The following is a 6,230-nucleotide window of genomic DNA, read 5'->3' as shown; positions in this document are numbered from 1 at the left end:
TTTCACCTCACTCAATTTGAAGTCCATCTGTAAATCCACCTCACTCAAAAAATGAGCACTCCATCACACTATGACTATCTATAAATGGCAAGGATATGTTGAAAAACATTGTTACACTTGGAAAAATCCATTCCATGATCGAAAATAACCACATGTAATGCCATGCATGCCAAAGATGGCAAAGGAAAATACACATGAATGTCGATACCTGCAATGAAGCCTGATGTAGCTGCTTGATCCTTTCTCTCGCTTCTTGATCTTTTCATCCTCTTTTCTTCTTTCCCTTTCTTTCTCCAATGTCGAAGTGCTCCAAGGGAAAACTCTAAGTATCCAAGAGTATGAGAGAGAGAGAGAGAGTAATTAGAGTGCTCCAAAACTAAACTGACAAATGGTTACCAACTGATCCTCAAAAGCCTTTCTCTGAATGAGGCCTCTATTTTCTTATTTTCCATTACTTTCCTTCAATTTCCTCCTCACATGCAACGTGTGACCTTTCACCTTCTTTGTCTCCTAATTTCCATTATTTTCATAAATAAATGTGCCAAAAATGTTTTTCTTTCCTTTTCAAATCCTTAGCCATTGCATTTTCCAATTTCCTTAGCCATAAAAAACCAAATGAACACCCCCTAGGATGTATTGCCCAAAATTAATCTTTGAATAAGTGTCTCATTCATCCATGGTTATTGTTTTTAACTTTTACTACATGGAGTTTTCACGAGGGGTGTTACAGGTTTTGAGTTACATATTTTGCAACATACTTGATTGAACATTAAATAGGCGTATGCATTATACAACTGTGAATCAAGTGTGGGATAAGCTACAAGAAACCCATGAAGAAATCCCAGAGGAAGATTCCTCATCAAGGGAACTACTAGGTAATCCTATCCCTAACAATGTGTTCAAAATGTGACATGGAATTTTTGATTCAAAAGAAGATATGTTGGAAGAAAATTTTGATCTTAGAACAAAATTTGATCTTGCTTTCAAAAATATTGTTAATCTTATAGATAAATTGCAGGCATATGATAACAAAGATCAGATTAAATCAGTAAATGTTGTTATGTTACCTAAACAATATTGTGAATATTTTCAAGATGAGATCATCTCTCTAAGAGATCTTGAAAAATCAGATAAACAGAATGAAGAACTACTTAAAGCATTTGAACAACGATAAAATGGGCTGAAAGATGAGATTCACAAAGTAAAGGAGCAAGTGGAAGAAAGAAGAACAGTTGAAGATTGTATGAAGAAGTAGTATCTAGAAAAGGAAAAGAAATATCAAAGAATGGAGGTTGAGGTAAACATTATAAAAGGTAAGTTAGAATAAAAAGATAAACATCTGAGATTTGAAGATAGTACTAACATCTTGGATAATATTCTTAGTATTCCAAGGTCTACTGCCATCAAATTTGGTCTTGGTTTTCATGAAACCGTTAAAGGAGAATCTAGTCCACAAGTTGAGGTAAGGAATTTAAGGGGTAGCAATGAAAAACTTGAAATTCTCAAAAATGAGATAAGAAGTCAACGTGATAAACAACCAAGGAAAGTGAATCTTCAAAGAAAATAATCTACTCCTAACTATAGAAATTTTAATCAATTCTCTCCTCTAATCAATAATGGTAAATGTTTGATATGTCATAATTATGGACACATTGCAACTAATTTCAGAAGTAGATTGTTTCAATCACAAGTAAATAACTCCTTAGGAGAAATACCATCAACTTCTAGGTACTCAGGTTTCTTTCAGAGATATTATTTTTCTTGCAGTATATATGGTCACAAAGCTATTGATTGCAACAAAAGGAATATGAAATAGAACTATTATTATTATTCTTCTCACATAAGATGTTATGCTTGTAACAAGTTTGGGAATATAACGAAAAAATGCAGGAACAAATCTGTGGACCACCTCTAACAACATGGCAAGCAGCTAGATAAGAATATTGATGTCAGAAGACCTAGAAAAGATGGATCCACCAACATTTCTCATAATAAGCAGAAAGAATAAAAAAAAAAAAGGTGTGGTGTTGCGCTTTTCTCATTTGAAGAAGAAAATGAATGGTACATAGATAGCAGATGCTCTAAGATGGTGTCTCTCATGAAAAACCAATATGGTAATGTTATTCTTGGAAATAATGCTCCAACCAAATTTCTGGGAAAGGGTAAAGAAAAAATTAATAAAAATAGAGGAGAAATTGATATTTTTTTAGTTCAAGGGCTAATGAAGAATATTCTAAGTGTAGGTCAAATGGTAAAAGAAATTGGAAAAGTCATAGAAAGAGGATATAGAAACCTAGATAAATTATATGTTCTTGAATAATAGAATTCTCACAGATATGAGAAGGATTCAGAATCAGAGTAAAAGAAGATGGTGCCCATTGCAGTCAATTATTCTTGAAAGAATACTTCTCACAGTGACCGTGAAAGTGATGTGAGGTGCATGACCTCATAAGAGCAGAAGATGATTATCAGGTCCTCAAGGTTAGTGATGTGTAATGTCAAGGGAAGTAATACATATGTTGTCTTGATGATGAATCCCATGGTTGTTTTTTATATTCTTGTTGCTTATATTACTAACAGTGCATCTGGTGTAGTAAGAGTGAACAAGCATAAACATAACAGACTCAAGGGGAACTGGAGTTGTGAAGTTTCAATATTTTACTTTCTATATGCAGATCCTATAATTAAAAGTCAAGTATATATGTGAGTTTTGATCTGAACAATCGCGTATGTTTTCCTTTGATGAAGAAACGATGGCACAGACTTAGGAAAATGCTCTGATATGCTTCATAAAATTATTATTTGGTTTTCTGGTTGTAATGATTGATGGTTATAGTCTGTTGATGCTATTTAGAGTTGGTTCTTGGCTTTTATAAGTTATTTATGCCTTAACGGATAACCAATTGATGAAGATACTTTGATGTCCTTACTTATTTATGAAATGATCTGATCAGATATGACAGTGAACAACTAACACGAGTTCAGGGAGAGAATTTTTCATGCTTCTAAGAATGCATTGTTGGCATTCTGTTTTCTTGAGAATTCCTATGTACATAATGATGCTTATCAATGGAAATGTTGCTTATGTTGCTAAAGTGCTTGAATGATGAAGCATGAGTTGCTAATTATGGTTCATCCTTATCAAATGTGCGATGATACAAAACTCTCTAGTGGTGATATATGTATGTTATGTTGGGGATTGCTGTGGAAAGAACATGTAGATCTTGTTATCTCATGCTATGATTATTTGATGATAATGCTGCTATCATGGATGAAGCCTATGGGATGAGTAGTTGATAATGATGTCTACTATAGTTGCATATTGGTAAAATAGTTTTTGATGAAGTGGTGTTGGTGTGATAGTTCTTCTTGCATGAAGAAATTGGGCTAAGAAAATGATGTTACTGTAGGTTCCATGAAGACATATGCTAAATGATATTTGGAGACATGGGATCATTAGTTACATATTGATGATGTTAAGGAATGATGCTACTTTTCCCTATCTAACTTTATGGTTATATGTTTGGTTCTCACATATTTTGATTGATGGATGAAAATATATATTTCTATGCTTTGATGAACATGGATTGAGGCTCTTCCTACAAAGGGAAAGAGCAGGTTGACCTTGATGAGGTCAAGAGGATGATTCAATAGTAGATATCTATTAAAAATCTTATGTTTCATACTTGGTCATAGGTTGATGATATTCCATTGTCTTACCTGACATATGGATGACGAGTTAGTGTTGCTACTATCTATGGTGCAGATCCTACATAATGGTTGTTGAAGGCTCCCTTGGTCATGTTACCTCACTATATAGGTCTTTGATGTTGGTTATAAATATCATATCTATCATTTGATGTAAATGTCATGTAAAGACCTATGATGTAATCATTGTAAAATTCAGTGGTGTATGTAATATTGTGGTCAAGTCATGTAATCCCATCTTTTTGGGCATGTGATGTCATGTTGAGTCAAATATGCAAACGCAGTGTGATTGGGTGATTGATGTATATTTCAGTCATTGGTGATAAGAAAGGTCATGTCTGGTTGAGTCATGGAGTCATGTACTACTTTGTATTTCTTCATAAAATTAAGCATGTTCTTGTTAGCCCCCTTATTTTCTCTCTTTTTTCCATTTTCCCCTCCCTGAATCATAACCATTTATCACTGTTTTACCTCTCTTATACACCCTCATCTTGCACTAGTCCAAGAACAGTGACATATTTCATATGAACTTTATTTTTCATATTTTTAACTTAACTAAGCATTAATTAATCATTTATTACATGATTTCTTACTTTTAATCACTCTTTGTAACTTATCGATATCTCCAATGTTTATTTGGTAGTTATAGTTCTTACCGTGACTGCTGATCCTAGTGCAGGATTGAATCTTTCACTGTTTCCAGCACAACAAATCCTTGCAGCAGATCCGAACCTCCTTGATCACCACCTCATTTTGAGAAGCTTCAGCCACAATAGCAAGATCGATCCAAAGGTAGCCGAGATCAAACTGCCCCATTTTGAGCAGCTTCAACCATGATAGTAAGATCGATCCAAATGCAGTCGAGATCAAAACTGAGAAGAACGAAAGTTGGAGATTAGCTACAGCCAGTTTTGTTAATTGTCTAAGTTTAAAGGCTGAGAAGCTAAATTCTGTGGTTGGTTATGTAATCAGTTGAATGATCTGTTTTGGCCCTTGGCCAAATATCTATATAATGTAGAATGTAAATAGGACTAAGGGAGTTTTTGGATAGAACAGAGACATAGCTAGAGAGGCAGTAACAGGTTGTTGTATTTTGTTATCGCCCAAATCTGGCCTAAACAATGTATTCACGCATTTACTTGCCGCAGTGAATTAATGAAAAGGAGCTCTGCCTCATGTTTTATAAATCACATTTCTTTATTTGAGCTAATGAATTGATTGAAGTACTGAGCAACATTTTTATTTAAAAGGGAAATGCATTGGTTGGCTAGGACCCAGCCAACCCAGCACGTTTACCCTATTTTCTGTTTCCTGTAATTTGTGTTTATATTGTCAAGTTTGATTTAATTTCAAGCACATGCATTCCTGTTTGAGTGAAAGTGGATTTGTTTTGTGTAGCTAAATTTCCTTTCCTGCACTTGATTTCAGATTGGTTTTCCCCGCCTGGTCCAAGCAAGAGAAATAAACCTGCACCAGCGAATGTTGGTGTGATATTTCCTTTTCTGAAGTTCTGTTTGGTTAGTTTTCCTTGCCTGGTCGAAGTAAGAGAAATGAACCTGCACCAGTGCATGTTGGTGTGATACAACAAGCCTTCTTAGTCTACTTCCCGCAATTTTCTTTCTTTCATTAAATGCTTTATGATAGGATAAATGTCTATGGATTGATTCTTTATTTCTGCACTGTATAAAGATCAGAAACATTCATTTTTATGTGTGTAATTTGATTTAACAGTACAATATCACTTGCAGTAACTAAGCACTCATTTTAAGAATTAAAGGTTAAGTGCAAGAAGCTCTGATCCAATGCAAGAACTAGTTTTTTGCCACGGGATCTGAGTGCTTTGAACCTAGAAAAGTTCAAGCCCTTGCAAGAAGTAAAACACCTTTAGTAAAGACACCATTTATACCTTCTGCATAAATCTTTGTTCTTGCACTAGTGCAAGCAGACTGTGATAGTGCAGGATAGATTAGTGCAAGAAGGAAATCTCTAAAGGAGCAGGTTTAAAGGGCCCATCTGATGAGACTGCTAAGTGTCTCTGCTAAAGAAAAACACACACTCAGTAGTTAAACAATAGTTAGCTAGAGTGATTGCCCCTTTATTTTTAATTCCCTTTTGCAAATGCATTCTTCCTTGTTCCAGTCTTAGATTATTTTGATGGTTCAAGTTGCCTTTTTCTCTTTTTAGTTTGATTCTGCAATCTTTCCTTTAAAGAAAGTAGGGATTTATGTTAGAAAGATTCATAACATCTCTGGAATTGCATGTGCTTCGTCTCTAATTTTATGGATCCCCCGGGTTGACAAATTAAGTGTTGAGGAGTTTGCTTAAGTGTAATTCCTACACCCAATATTTTGGCACCGTTGCAGGGGAGGTGATTTGATTTGGTAAGAATTTTCTGATTATACAATAGAGGTAATTTTTCCTTTATTCTTGCAGTATTGTTTGAAGGAATTTTACTGGTGTTGATTGATTTCTGACAAGATTTTTTATTAGAAGTTGTTTGTTATTTTTCTTTCTTTTTTTGA

This window comes from Pinus tabuliformis, chromosome 8 (genome assembly GCF_031772625.1).
Source record: "Pinus tabuliformis cultivar Carrire ecotype Pingquan chromosome 8, CPIR1, whole genome shotgun sequence".
Lineage (NCBI taxonomy): Eukaryota > Viridiplantae > Streptophyta > Pinopsida > Pinales > Pinaceae > Pinus > Pinus tabuliformis.
Note: the sequence above shows the minus strand (reverse complement) of the source record.